Here is a 16,528-nt window from a genome sequence, read left to right on the forward strand (position 1 = left end):
CAACTATGGCATAATGTATATAAGAAAAAATTAACTAGCAACGTTTATATATTTATATAACTGATCCCCCCTGCTTTACAAATGGTGATGCAATCCCTTTTTGGATTATGAATGAGTCGGGTAGGAAAGGTTTAATAGGCTTGCTCGACCGGGTTCAGTCAGTTGAGTGCCGGTTGCGCTCCCCGAGGTTGGGCATGACAAATTCTCACCCAATTGGAAGGGCCTTTACATGGTTCACCGGGTATTGACAGGAGGAGCACTTATACTTGCAGAAATGGACGAAGAGATTTGGCCAAAACTTATCAATTCAGGCGCAATCAAGAGATACTACGTTTAAGATTATGTTTGCACATTCTATTTGATGTAACCGAACTACGCTTGACCTGATTCCCATTTAAGAGGGGATACGTAGGCAGCCCTGTGGGTTCGGTCACATAATAATAAAATCTTCATTTTCCCTATGGTCAGAAATTGGGACAAGGTTTTGAGTTTCCCGATCTCATTACGTTTGGAACCGCCAAGGAATGTGTTGCCAGAAGTATGCATTTAAACCAGGAGCAGAGTTTTGAGGAGGACCCTCAAAATTCTGAATCAAGGAGGTTGCAACGTCTCAAAATGCATCACAGTCACCAGTTCTTCTAAATTATTTGATCTCGTGCATTATCACCTATTTCAAATAACTATATTTCTACAAATAATTTGCCGAACGCATGCATGTTTTTTGAAATTTTATTTCTATGACAGCCAGATGTTACCCAGGGTGGCTCAAGCAGGGCCTCAAGACAAAAGCAGAGGCGAAGCAGGGAACCAAGATCAAGAACAAACCATTCCCCTGCTAAACTTATGATCTTTCTTTGGATGCAGGTACAATGAACATAACAGGAACGTCCACAAATATATACACACAACAGGATCACCATCTTCATAACAACAAGGATCACCATCTTCAAGCTAAGAAATGCTTTATCCTCTCTCACTTAGTCATTAATTTTCCTCTCATAGGGCTAAGCATTGCCCTCAGCATTGCATAAGGCCAAGCATTGCCTTTCCTCGCATGAGGCTAAATATTGCCTCCATTATCGCATAAGGCTAAGCATTGCCTTTTCTTGCCAGAGACTAAGCATTGTCTCTTTTCCTTTCATGAGACTATTCACTGTCTCCATTCCTTGCATGAGGCTAAGCATTTCCTTTCTTTGCCAGAGACTAAACACTATCTCCATTCATTGCATGAGACTAAGCATTGTCTCCATATTGCATAAGGCTAAGCACTGCCTTTCTTTGTATGAGACTAAACATTGTCTCCATTCGTTGTATGAGACTAAGCACTGTCTCCACATTGCATAAGGCTAAGCATTGTCTTCCTTTGCATGGGACTAAACACTGTCTCCATTCCTTGCATGAGGCTAAGCATTGCCTCCATTATTGTATAAGGCTAAGCATTGCCTTCCTTTGCATAAGGTTAAACACTGTCTCCGCTTCACTGCATAAGACTAAGCATTGTCTCCTTTCTTCGCATAGGTTTAAACAATGCCCTCATCTCATACAAGACTAAGCCTTGTCTTGTCTCATCCTCGCATACGACTAAGCATTACCTATTTTCTATAGCAAACAATCGATATCGCCACATACTTGCATTTCATGGGCTGAAACATAGCCACATTGTCTGAAGGCATCATAGTCCAAAGGCACCATCCTCATAGCCTGAAGACACCATGCCATGGCCTGAGGATCTCTCGAAACTGCATATTATTATTCAAAGGAGTCATAGTCCAGAGGCACCATCATCATGGCCCGAGGACACCATTCCCTGGCCTGCGAATCCCTTACCATACTCTTCATGGCCCAGGACGTCATGGTCTAAGGACATCATCCTCATCGTCCGAAGACAACTTTCATGGTCCAAAGGGAATTTGCATCAATGTTTAAATCTTCGAAATAATCCATATATATTTGCATGCACCGTGTTTTAAGTTTTGCAGGTAACTTGGGAGGTAACCGTTATACAAACAGGAGCAATCCTCGCTACGATTTTCCTTCACAATGTTCACATCCTTTGACTACCTCAAACATAATCGACGACCAGTAATTGACTACCTTTACTCTATAACTGCTCAAATATTTGCCTTGTGATACACCCGTAATGTCCAAATTTGCATTCATGAACCCACCTAAAATATCTGTTACCTACAACACTATCCTACCCAAAAGAAACTTTCCGAAACATATGACCACTCTTATAACAAGTCCATCGGTTTCGTTCGCCGTTGGATCCACAACTACATACGGCCTGATTCATGTAACACAAGGGATATGTAGGTAATTCATGAACCAGGGTTTGGACCTCATTTTTCAAAATATATCATTCCTCACTCAATTCGGACAAAATTGGTCATCATTTTCTTTACTCGACTACTCTTTCATCATTCCCGGATAAAGAGGGGCAGCTGTTGATACCCAATTTTGTCCTCATATTTTTCAAATAGTATATATACATTCAAGATATCATCTTGCATCATTATTTAATTTACAAGATTTATACAAGTATTTTTATAATTTTTCATAATATTTAGAGCTTTAAAATTAATTTTCTTGCATTTTAATTACTTTAATATTTATTAATTATCCCTTAAATTATTTTGTGATGATTTAATTACCCAAAGTTATTATTTGCATAAGCATATATGTTTCAGAATATTTTACTTTATAGTATGTAAGTATATCTGTATTTTTAAGCTATTTACATAATATTGCAATAATAGCCTATATTCATGCATAATTATATTTTTATTACATCATTTGTGCCAAAATAGTATTTTTATATTTTTTTTAATGTTAAGCTATTATTTTTACAGCACAAGTAATATCTTTATTACTTATCAATTACTTTTTATAAATTATTTTAAACAAATGTTGCATATTTAATTTATAGCCCCAATATAAGGTCTAATATTCGGACCAAATTACAGGCCCAAATACCTAGTCCATTTCTTTGATCCCTCAGCAGCCCAACCAAATGACCCATTACCTTTGACCCGCCCAGTTTCCTATTTAATCTTGGCTGTTGATCTCAAATGATCAACGACCCATAATAAATCCCCCATTCTCCTTATACCCCCATAACCCAAACCCTAGACCCCATTTATCATTTCCGCCACCTACAAATACTCCCCTTAATCTCCCAAACATAAACCCTAGCGACCAAAATTGTCTCACCTTTTCTCTGCATATTGCCTTCGAACCAGAGGTTTTCTTGCCTTTTCTGAACGCTTAACACTCTGATATGGTAATACTGAGCATCGTTCCATATATGGAAGGTGTATCTCGTGTAAATCGGGTCCAAATGGGCTCGACCTAGAAGATATCGTGGGATTCTGGCTAGATACCTCAAAGAACACAGAGTATCTCTCCAATTTGGGCATATTTCTATCGAATCGGGCTTAATTAGGGTTTGCCTTACTCGTTGCCATAAATCCGATTTGAAATTAGTTTGCATGTGGTCTTTTCCTTATTCTGTATGATTAATTTGTCTTCCCTTATTCCGTATGAATAATTTTCTTTCCTTATTCTGTGTGATTAGTCTTCTTTCCATGTTCGTTCTTTCAATTCCTACTACTATATAAACCCCTCCCCTAATCCCCTTAACGGACCTGATGATTGCTATTACTCTCAATATTCTCTTCTTTCGCTCGTTCCTCACTCTGTTACACTCGAATATTTTCCGAAACTATTGAATTCTTGGCCGACTAAAAGCCAAGGCCATAATATTATTAAACAACCTCCTTCGGTGCAAGCACTGCTCGGAACCCTTCTCGAGGCTCTTGTGAACTCTGAAGCATCGGGGATTTAGGGTTCCATTGTCTTCTTTCAATTGCTCCTATTGAATCACTACTAATATTCTAAGTTTCTCATTCTTTTACCCGTTTAACTTTGCTACTGGTTATTGTCCTTGACTCTTACAATTTTAACTATCTTCCTTTCTGTTTGTCTATGACATGTGCGTTCTGTGTGCCAATATTGTTTGAACTCTTATAAGTAAGCATGATTATATTTTCCTTGCTATTCATGTATCCCCAGTACTGTGTTGGTGTATACTTTACTGCAATTCGATTATTTTAACAATGCTCTACAGTTCCATGTTCTCTAGTAGTTGAACTCGGTAGGCTTCAACATATGTAATATGCTCTCTTTATGTGAATGGCTTCTGGTTTTCTTAAGTGCTACTTGTAAATTAATGTGAGTTCTCTACCTTGTCCTGTATCTCTGGTAAATCAATGCCTGTATTTCAGACCTTGTAGAGTTATTCTTGCCCACCTTGTTAAGTTTTTGAGGATGTACTGATTAGCTAAGGCATGTTTCCATGTCATTCAAGTTCTAATGTATGTTTGATTTGTTAATATTATGTTTTTAGGGTTGCTTCTAGGGCAAATTTCTATGTTAGCTTCTTATTTTATGTCTGGGTAACTGGTATGAGTTATTATGCTTGCCTGTCCTATTCCTCTTATGTTGATATATTTTCATGAGTTCCTTAGACTTTGGCCCTGTTGTGGTTTGTTGTAGACCACGCTGCTAGGGATCATGTTAGGCTCCCATGTTAGAAATCTTCATAAAATTGCTATCCCTCTGACTATAACTACTATGATTAAGGCTCACCTGTCTAAAGTCTTTTAGACTAACTCTGGCTAATACCTTTTTCTAAACTTGATTTATGGAAACTTAGCATGTGTGTGTGTGTGTTTATCCTGTTAACCCAATAGACTTGCTTCTTAAGTCCTCCTAATATGTGACTGTGTCCATCATGCTATACCCTTTCCTTTGTTGAATGATTGCTCAATATGGTGTTAGTTTTCTATGTCAACTTGCTATGTTAAAGCTGGTTCTCGCTGGTCTTCTTACTTGGCATGTTCAATCTCTCTTGTTTGATCAATATTGTTCCCTTAGCTTCTACAAAAATCAAGTGCCTATATGTTTATGTAATTATGTCCCTATGAGGTATTATAGACTTCAGAGTCGTCAATTGGTTTCCATGTATGGTTCCTCCATTTAAGCCTGGTATGAGCTCGTGTGTGGACCCGAGTTGTGTAATTGATACACTCTCCTGTTTGAGGTGTGCTTGGATCTGGGTCTACTATTCGTGTGAAAAGTGAGCTTACTGAAGGCCCAGACAATACTGGGTTATTTCTCTTTTAGGTCGGCTCTGTTTGTTAGGCCTGTAGTCTTTGAGTATGTAATGTTTGCACTTGTATTCATTAATTTGGTCTGTAATAATTTGTAATAACGAATGATGGGGACATTAGTAAAAAGGGGTATAGGGTACTTTAATTCTCACATGAATGTGTAGAAAGCCTGCCTATAGGAGTCACGCACACACTTCACTTAACTTGTCAAAACATGTTAGTTCAAGTATTTGCTATACCAGTTTCCATGTCTACTACTGTGCATACTTAGACAACATGTCTATAGGATGTAATAGCACATGCCTTACTAATCTAGATACCATGTTTATAGGATTTCAAATAACCAATTGGTCAAATTGCTTCTATTACTTTAGTACACTGCCCATCTTGATACTATGACTATAGAGTTCTAATCATTAATCGACTATTTCCGTTGTTTTAATTACACTGCCCCGCCTAGATGACATGTCTATAAGAATAAAGTGTTTTAAAATAAACTTAATTGTCAATTGGTAGAAATCCTTCCTATAAGATGTTGTTGTGCATAAAAACTATTTATTAGATCAACGTTGTTAATACTAGACTCTCAAAGATGTGTCATTGCCTAATCACTCAATTATTAGGAACCATGCTTATAGGACATTAACGTCTGCCTAAGGTGCACGCTTATAAAAATAGCATTAGTAATCTGGTCACTCGTATCTCTTTATTGCCTCACCGACACATAGACATCATGCCTATAGGACTTTCGACGTTTTAACTTGCCTATACGCTGCTTATATAATACTATTAATCATAATCATATAGAAATCCTGCCTATAGGACTTGACGATTAACACCGTATACTGCCTAATCTAAAAATATATGACTGATCGCGTGCTTTTGTGTGTAGGCTAACTTGAGCCTTTCGTTGTTATTATGTGCAGTCCTACCTGTTTTGAATGTCGCCTAGTTTTTATCATTTTGAGCATCCTAAGTAAAGTCTAGAACCACCCAAATAGAGGTCCAAAGCCTCCTGGACCACAGGTATGGGACGGGTAATCCGCGTATAGAGTACAACCTAGAATTGAATTAGAACTCTTTTAGGTAAACAACTTCAACATAGTAATCGGATAGTAGGAGATGATAGTTTGTGCCCGCTGAATAATATGAGCAACTCCTACCTAAAAGAAGTTGCGAAGTATTATTTATGTTGCACGGGGTGATCCTTTAGGATAAAAAACTCAGGACCTCCCCCCCCCTTTTATTCCACACTTAGTCATTTAATATAGACCAATATGGTTGTATCCTTGTAGTAATACTAAGATTTTTACCGATTCTCATATGTTTTAATAAGACTCTTCAACTTCTAATCTCTCTTTATTTATTTTATCACCTAGCCTAATTACATAATCCACATAGTTTAAAGTTCGGTCGGGACCCACAGTTGTAGACCTCGAAGAGAGCCTAACACATTCTCTCCGAGGTAATTTGAGCCCTTACCCGACCTTTGGCGGTGTTGACTAGTCAAATAGAGTTATCCGCAAATAGGTTCCCTAATGCACCTTAAAATCATTAGGTGGTGACTCTTCTATTTTAATACCTCATTTAAAAAAGTTTTCACACGTCAAAACCCGCTTTCGCGAGAAAATAGGGCGCGACAAATATTAGGTTCACTTGGGTCTCACGAGTCATGAGCAAGTCTAGTAGAGTCTTGCGGATCGGTACAGATACATTTGTACTTATCTTTTAGAGGCTACACGGCTGTTAGGAGCACTTCCCTTCTTGATTCCTCATCGTGCGATTTGATTCCCTTGAGGTTTGTACCTTTATTTCCTTCCTACTCAATCTTATGCGATGTGAAGCGTTTGTTATCAATTGGGCATCGAGGAGTTGTAGTGGTAGTGCAGACATGGTGCAAGATGTTTTTCCCTGCGTTTTCAGGTAGGCTATTATCATCGCCTTACTGAAGGATATTCTGTCGTTTCAGCTCAGTATCGGTATTTCCTATCATTTTGAGACTATGCACAGATTGCTATGATGTTCATGCATTGTTATCGCACAGTGTTGGTGTAATAGTAGGGTGCTTGTCTATTTGTCGAGCCAGTAAATGTCTCAAAAGTAGGATCTCTCAGTGCATGGTTTAGGGGTTCGGCATTTAATTACCGCGAGGGAAAGACAATCAGTCTATGGATGTTCAGGCCTTGGTTTATGGAGTAACGAGACTTGATATTTGGGTTGCGGTGGAATCCTTATTTGTGATGTGGTGTCATCGTCTTTGTTTGAACGCATTAAGGTTCTTCGGTGTTATGGTCTTCTTCAATTTTCCTTCAGGGTAGGGTGTTGTGAAATGGTGCCTGAGAAGCGGTTGTCAGAGATAGCGGAGTGTAGCGATTTCAGAATCGAACTGGTGTTTCTAATGTTGATGGCTCGAGAAAGATGATCTTCTAGGAGGTTTAGAGTTGGTAGCAATTTATTAGTTTATGTGCTATAGGTATGGATTTTATTTGAGGCAACAATTGGGCAGCGAAGTATGAGGAAGGACATAGCGGGAGGTGTCTTGCAGTGGTTTAACTACTAGCAGGTCATGTATGAAAAGCAAAATTCTACTTACTACCCGGCAAGAGGTCTAGTACACTATTGAGGCTGATAATTCGGAATGTTCAAGAAAAGTTTAACAAGAGACTATAAGAAATTTAGCGGGTTGAAGGTGCGAGATCATGGTAATTGAGAAGGAGGAAAAGTTGTGGGCTCGTTGTGGGTTGTACATTATGTGATGGTAGCTTAAAGCTAAGTGGGGTAGCCCACCACCTACGACTAGATTGCGTGGTTGTCCACTTGAGCGGTTTTTGGTTATCGGTGCATTGGTGGATTACTTACGACTGAGAAAAGGAAACATTAGGAGTAATTCGGGCAAAGAAATTGATGAATGTATGATATATTTGACCTTATCGATTCATGTTCAGGTTTTTGGGAAGACTTAGAGTTTATGCTTCTTGTGGATGTGATGTACAAGGAAAAGAATTCAGTCGGTTGCTTCTCTGAGAGGGTGTTCATGTGCTAACAGAGCATTGGAGTTTGATTATATTTGGGACCAAGTAGAGTGGGTGACTCTCAATAGTGGTTTTAATAGGTTCAAGGATGTAGGCGTGGTGTCTAAGAATTTTGGGTTCATTGTGTGGCTGAAGATCGAGATTTTGCAGTAGAGTATGAAGAATACTTGGGGAATTTTCTATGTTATCATCAGGTCTGCGGAGTAGTATTAGAGGAATGGGAGAAATAGCTTCGGATTTGCGGATGGTCTTTCAAAATGGGTATAGCAGTTGGAGATGCTATTGTGCACATAAAGAGGGTATGAAATGGTTCATGAGTATTGAGACGATATGGTCTTATGATTCGGGTCACTCTGGATGAGTGCTGATCGAGTTCGTTATGTTTTGAATGGAGCTATTATTATTTCTAAGGCAAGTCAAGAGTAAATTAGAAGAAGTTGGGTCGGTTAGTAATGGTTTCAATCAGCGTGATTATGTCAATGATCAGTTCCTTTGGTATGTAAGCTATACAGGTGATTCATGGATGTGTGTGCAAGCATAACAGCCACCGTAATTTGATTGATTTGGAGGTATTTGATTATAATGGCCTTGTTATGTGTAGATAGATAACGGAAGAGTTACGACGGTTTAGACCACAACTTGAGGTTTGTATTTTCTGTGGTTATGGGAATTCGGTTGCGTGTTGCCATCGTTCCTCTGAAATATGTCGAGTGAAAGGGGTTCTAGATGATGAAGTGTTTATCCTATTGGTGGTTTGGGAGTTATGATGAAATTCTTGTACTCTCGCGTAGCGGCATGATAGGTGCAGTGAGCGGCATGGGAACTGGAAATTGAGGATCAAGGTTGTGGTTCAGTGTTGAAAAGAATGTCACTAGCTCGTATGAGCGGGAACATTTTCAGATGTTTAGAGGAAGCTGGCACTATCTTAGTGTCGCCTGAGAAGGGTCTCCGGGGTGGGAGGCAACGTGTATTGATTTGCGGACTCCTGGTTGGCTTTACAGAATTAGTACGGTTGGTGGTGTGGAGGTGCAGACTTTGCTACCTGGTGTGGAAGGTTGTGGGAGCGTATCCCACGGGAAAATTTGTATAAGTGTGACATGTTAGTCACCAGATTGTTAAGGATTGAAACCAAGTATGGAGATTCAAGTACTGTCGCTAATGTGAGAATTTATGCCTGAAAGGCGCTCTATTCTTTTGGTTATGGACTGTGGGAATTTGTTCCGGATTGGACGGCTATTCGTGTGTGTCATAAATAGGGTAATTGTGGATCTTTGGAAGGTTATTAGCCCAGTATTGGATAAGCAGAATCAGCTTGAGGTCCGCTAGTAGATTTACATCAGATCGGATGTGTTCATTCGTCATAACATGCTTACGGAGGAGTCTTCGGCCGCTGGATTTTATTTCCTTCGTCAGCTATTCCATGTAACACTCTATTGTGCCAGGTGGGTTGTAAGACGGCTTGATTATTCGCACGTATGTTCTGATCTAGTGTAGCTTGTGGTATTAGGTGAGCAGGATGGCTCTCGAGATGCAAGTCATTTATTCCACCTTAGTCGTGCTTGAGTTTTGTAACGTATAGCGCTATCCATCTCCCCAGGGTTGTAATTTTTCACTTGGCGTGCTTGTGGTTGATATTCGGGTATTTCATAGGTATAAGCATTATGGCTTGATAGGTATTTCCTTATTTATTGTTATGTGTGGATCGGGTGGCACACTGCCACAGGTATGTTATTTGGATCGGGTTGCATGCCGCAACGGTATCATGTGTGGATCGGTCATACTGCAATGGTGAGATGTTGAGTACGGTTTCCTATATCTACTTCTGTGTAATTTGTTCTCTGAGAAGGGTTCATAGTATCTGTTCGACCATTTTATTCGTTACGCGGGCTGGGTAGTTCTTTTCCAGAGTTCGTTTTTTCTTATGTATCACATTCGAGTTTGTAGCTTGTTGGCGCATTGATGGCATCATATGGGGTTTTTGGCAGTGTTTGAGATGGATTTTTGCCTGAGCAGCTTGTACTGGGTGAGACGAGGTTATTGGACCTGGGATCAGTACGATCGGAGTTATGTAGGGTATATTAGAGAGAAAATATTGTTATTCAGTTCAGAATGAGGCAATAGTTCTTTTCAGGAGGAGAGACTCCATGATTTATTGATTTGGTTAGGTTGTTATGAGTTTCTACATATCTATTTCATTGTGGCAGTATTGCGAGAGTTGGAACAGGGCTTGCATGTGTTATGAGGCGTATTGTAGGCATCAAATTCGTGGAATTGTAATTATTTTTGTCAGAGGATGTTATTATTGACAAGCGACTTATGTGGTGCATGGTGTGATTTTGGCGGAGGAGCATGGTCATGTTGGGTGCAGTGTGTAGGGATTTATACGGTGCTCGTATGTTAGAATCAGGTCTTGTAGAGAAATTCGGAGATTGGAATTCGGTTTTAAAGCTTATTGACTAAATAAAAGGGAGGATCTCCAGTATTGCTCGAGCTAATGTGCTCAACTAGGTTGTGGTGGCACGGGCAGGTGCACCAGGTGTTGAACAGTGACTTTGGGGCAACTCTGGAGCAGTTCTTAGCACATTCGAGGACGAACGTATGTTTAATTGGGGAAGAATGTAACGACCCGACCGGTCGTTTTGATCTCTAGCACGTCGTTCGGCAGTTTGAGGCCTCGAGTAGCTTCACTTAAGGTAATATGACTTGTACGTGTGATCGGAATCGAATTTTAGGAAATTCGAAGTTGATTTGGAAAGGAAATTCTAATTTCTTAAGCTTTAAGTTGGAAGAATTGACTAAGGTTTGACTTTTGAGTAAACGACCTCGAATCGGAATTTAAAGGTTCTAATAGGTTTGTATGATAATTTTGGACTTATGCGTATATTAGGATTGAGAATCTGGTGGTCCGGGAGCATTTCGTCGTCTGTTATAAATAGTTGGCATTTTGAAGGTTTAAGAATTTCTTAAGTTTGATTTAAGGTGGACTTGGGTGCTATCGATGTCCGTTTCAGGTTCCGAGCCTTGGAATAGGTTTCGTATCATGATTTGAGACATACACATAAAGTTTGGCATCATTCCGGGATGTTTAAGTGTAATACGAACACGTTCGGCGAGGTTTGAAAGTTGGAAAGTTCTAAGAAAGGTTTTGGTCATCGATTCATAATTTTGATGTTGTTTGACATGATTTGAGGCTTCGACTAAGTCCGTATCGTATTTTGGGATGCGTTGGTATGGTTGGATGGGGTCCCGGGGGCCTCGAGTGCGAATCGTATTGGAATCGGGTTGAGTTTTGGACATAAGGAATTGCTGAAGCTTAAGGCTTCTGGTGTGATCGCACCTGCAAGGTTTATGGCTGCAAGTGCAAGACCGCAAAAGCGGCCAAGGGGTCGCAGAAGCTATTCTGGGTGAGCTGGGTTGTGGTCGTAGGTGCGAGGAGGAATTCCGCATCTGCAAGCCCCCAGATGTGACGAGGTTCCTCATATGCAAAGTTGGAGAGGCGTGGTTGACTTCGCAGTAGCGGATGGGATCCGCAGGCGCGAAAGCACAGAAGCGAGGGCAGGTCCGCAGAAGCTCCCTCGCAGGTGCAAGCTTTGGGCCACAGGTGCGGCTACTCGGGGCCTATGTGACTTCCGCAGGAGCAGACATTTTTCCGCAGAAGTGGAGCCGCAGGTGTGGTTGGGGTGCCCGCAGGTGCGAAGGCGCCTGGGTAGAATATATGTTGCTCAATCGGGATTTTTGCTCATTTCACACGTTCCACTATTGCTTGGGCAATTTTTGGGGCGATTTAGAGGAGCCATTTCATTATCAATCTTGGGGTAAGAGATTTCTACATATTTTGAGTTAAATACATGGTTTATATATGAATTTAAACATGGATATTAGTAGAAATTGTGGAATTTTGGTGGAAAACCTAGAATTTGGTCTTTTTGGATTTTCACCATTAGGATAAATTATATATTTGAGTTTATGGCATTATGGGTAAAGTTTATCTTCGAAAATGTTTGAAATTCGGGAACGTAGGCCTGAGGGTTGACTTTATTGGAGTATATTTTGATTGATTTGCGCATTATTTGACTAGTTTCGGGTCGTTTGGCTTCAATTGAAGAATTTCAGAGGCATTGGAGTCGGTTATGGAACTTCGGAGCGAGGTAAATCTCCTGTCTAACTTTGTGAGAGGGAAACTACCCCCTAGGTGATGTAATTGTTATATGCTATTAGTTGTTGGTGCTACGTACGTATGAGGTGACGAGAGACCGTGCGTAGCTAAAGCATGTTTATGTCCGGAAAGAATTAGGACTTACCATGTAATATCTGAAATATTTGAACTCATTCTTGAAGATTAATTAATTGAAATTATAATTGAACTTGATTTAAAAATATACACATATATATTAGGTCGAGCCTTATTACCTTGAGTGGTTAGCAAGTTATTTGAAAAACTGCAAAGGTTATACTCACCTTGTGTTCATATACTGTATCGATAATTCCTTTCCTTTCTTGTGGAGCGGGCCGAACGCCTTGGCAGGATTATGTACCACTCTCTCATCAGAGCGGGTCGTTCGCCTCGGTAGTATAATATATCTATCTATGGTTCATGCCGCTCAACCCTAGGCAGTGTACACGTTATGATAGGATCAGGTCGATCGCCTCAGCAGTATCATATTCTTTCTGAATCTGGCCGTACGACCTCAGCATAATCGTGCGTTATATCGCTAACAGTCGGAATATTCACAGGTTCTTCCTTCCACCGATGCCTTGCATCTTATATGGTACTTCCTTATCCGTTTGATATTGGCACTTGATATTTCTGAGCTATTGAGATAGAATACGTGATTGAGAAATTGATATCGTTAAAAGAAATTTTGGAAGATTGTGTTACTTACAATTTTACCTCACTACTATTGTTTTCTCTTCTTATCTATTTATGATTTATCATATTGATTTATTGGACTACTAGTAAGTGTCGATGTCGACCCCCCGTTACTACTTCTCCGGGTTAGGCTAGATACTTACTGGATACACGTTGATTTACGTACTCATGATGCACTTCTGCACTAAATGTGCAGGATCTGACAGGTTCATTTGGTGATCATCTTGCTGCGTAGGCGCATCTGTTGAGGAGACTTTATGTGAGCTGTATTCCAGGCTACGCATCGCAGTCCACAGAGTTTCCATCGTACTATTTATCTTATCCTGTCTCATTTACATTCTAGACAGATTTTGTATTATTATTGTACTCCTTAGTACATGCTCATGCACTTGTGACACCGGGTTTTGGGGTATACTAGTTGATGCTCACGGTTCTATATATTATCATCGCATTTCATTTCTCTTATAAACTATAATTTTGTACATTCCCGTGGATTTAAAAGTGTGAATTTCCTTTCTTACTAAAATTTGTGATTTCGAAAGTAATAAAATGAGTAATTAAATTGATCAATTATTGTTGGCTTTCCTAACGGCGGTGTTAGGCACCATTTCGACCTATAGTGGATTTTGGGTCGTTACACATAAAGCGACATTTTCGTCGTTACGTAACTACGAATTTAACGATAAAATAAAATTTAAGAAATAATCAAAATATATATTGTATTTAAAGTGACGATACGATATAATAAAATAGGTAAAAACCATTCAAACAAGTTTTTAAGGTACCTAACAAGCTAAAATTTTATGGAGTACTTTATGTTAAGTTATTAATTGCCACATAAATGAAGTTGGTCGTTTATTCACTTTTACACCTTTAAGAAACTAAATTATTCTTTCAACAAATAAATGTAAGTTAAAAAGTTAAATTAAGATTTAAGATTTTGTTTAATATCCATAACCTTAAATTCAACTAACGGGATTTTGCCATAATTTAGATGGAATGTGATTTAATGATTTATGTCACCACTTTTTTTTTGGTAGACGAGTATAATCTATTTGTCTATATCTACATATTTATAGGAGAAAAAAATAATACAAAATGTTGATTGACTTTTTCATTTGATGTAAGTGCTTTTTAAGTCAAATAAAATTATAATTATAATTAATAAATTATTTTAGACATAACTAAATTATAAGGTTTTGAAGACTTCTAAGGATCAGAATTATTTTTGTTGAGTTAATTAAATATGATTACAATCATCATTTTCATAATTTTATATTTTTATTAACTTTTTTTATATGATTCAAACAAATTTTAAAATAATAATTATGTAATTTTTTTAAAAAGCTTTATATTCCTGTAATGCATTGTGATGACCCAAAAGATCATCTTATACTTTTGAATTCGATACTGTCCTCTTAAGCCTTAAAAATCTTATTTTTATCCTCCTTGATTTGCGTGCGCAGTCCGAGTATTGGCCCGAAAGGTTTATATGTTAAAAACTGATAAACATAAAAACATTTACCTTAAAACTTCAGTTGGGTTGACTTCGGTCAATATTTTTGGTAAACGGCCCCAGATCCGTATTTTGACAGTCCCGGTGGGTCCGTATCGAATTATGGGACCTGGGCGTATGCCTGAAATCGAATTCGGAGGTTCCTAGCTCGAGTTATGAATTTTTGATGAAAATTAAAAGTTTGAAAATTTAGTTGTTTTAAGAATTGGTTGATATTTGGCCATGTTGATACCGGGTCCGTATTTTGATTCCGAAGCTCGGTATAGGTCCGATATAATATTTATGACTTATCTGTGAAATTTGGTGAGAAACGGAGTTGATTTGATGTGATTCGGTCGTCCAATTGAGAAAATAGAAATTTTTAAGTGTTATTTAAAATTCATTGGATTTGGTGCTAAATTAGTAATTCTATGTGTTATTTTGGGGATTTGATCATGCGAGCAAGTTTGTATGATATTTTTAGACTTGTGTGTATGTTTGGTTTGGAGCCCCGAGGGCTCGGGTGAGTTTCGGATTGGCTACGGGATGTTTGGACTTTGGAAAATCTGGTTTTCTGCAAATTCTGATGCCTTCTGGTTTCCTTCTTCGCATTCGCGAAGGCACTCTTGCGAACGCGAAGTAGAAACTGGAATGGCTGATTTTAACACTTCGCGAACGCAACCGGCTCATCGCGAACGCGAAGTATTTGGGACCTGGGGGAGGGTTGGTCTTTCTTTCATCGCGAACGCGAGCAATGTCTCGCGAACATGAGCAATAGCTCACGAACGCGAAGGCCAGGGGGAGTAACCATCGCGAACGCGAGCAAGGTCTCGCGAACGTGAAGGCTTGGCAACCTATACTCTTCGCGAACGCAATAGTGTCCTCGCGAACGCGATGAACACTGTCGCCCAGCATTTAAAACATAATCAAAACGGGACTTAAGCCATTTCTTCATTTTTTTTCAAAAACCAAATGGGCTAGAGGCGATTTTCAAGCTATATTTTCTTCCCCAAAGTGTTGGTAAGTGATTCTAAACCATTTTCTTTCAATTACTCATTACACTTCATGAATTATCAACCTAAAATCTAGAGTTTTCATGGTAGAATTATGGGTTTTGGGTAGAAACTAGGGATTTCGGAAATTTGGGGATTTAGACCTCAAATTGAGCTCGGATTCCAAAACCAATTATATATCTGGGCTCGGGGGTGAATGAGTAAATGAATTTTGGTCCGAACCTCGGGTTTTGACCAAGCGGGCCCGGGGTCGATTTGTGACTTTTTGGAGGGAAGTTTGGAAAATTTAAATTTATGCAATGTAATTAATTTCTTTAGCAATAGTTGATATTATTGAGTCGTTTTTGAATAGATACGAGTGATTTGGAGGTGGATTCTAAAGAAAAAGCTGTGATTGAGTATTGAGTGGCCTTTGGGTGAGGTAAGTGTCGTGGTTAACCTTGACTTGAGGGAGTTAGGAACCTCAGAGGCTATAAAGTTTAGGAACAAATTTCACTTATGTTCTTCTCTGTCATGCGATTTTGTTTTCTCGATACTGATTGAACTCTCCTACTCTTATTCTCTATCAGATGGCAAGAACAGGTACCGCTTCCTCAGCTGAGCAGCAGCCAGAGCCCCTAGTGGCAGCTCCTACGAGGGGCAGAGGTTGAGGCCGAGGCCGTGCCAGGGGACGAGGCAGGGGCAGGGCTAAGCCCAGAGCTCGTGCAGCAGTACTAGCAGTAGAGCCTCAGGTAGAGTTGGGTGAGGAAGTTCCAGCCCAAACTGTTCCTGTCGGACCAGCTCAGGTTTCAGAGGGTTTTATTGTCACCCCAGTACTTCAGGACAATTTGGTTCGTTTGGTGGGCCTTATGGAGAGTGTGGCCCAGACTGGTGCATTTCCCATGGCACCAGTCGTCTCTCAGGCTGGAGGAGGGGCCCAGACTGCCACTACTCCCGCTCTGGAG

Source organism: Nicotiana tomentosiformis, chromosome 3, assembly GCF_000390325.3.
Source record: "Nicotiana tomentosiformis chromosome 3, ASM39032v3, whole genome shotgun sequence".
NCBI classification, from domain to species: Eukaryota; Viridiplantae; Streptophyta; class Magnoliopsida; order Solanales; family Solanaceae; genus Nicotiana; species Nicotiana tomentosiformis.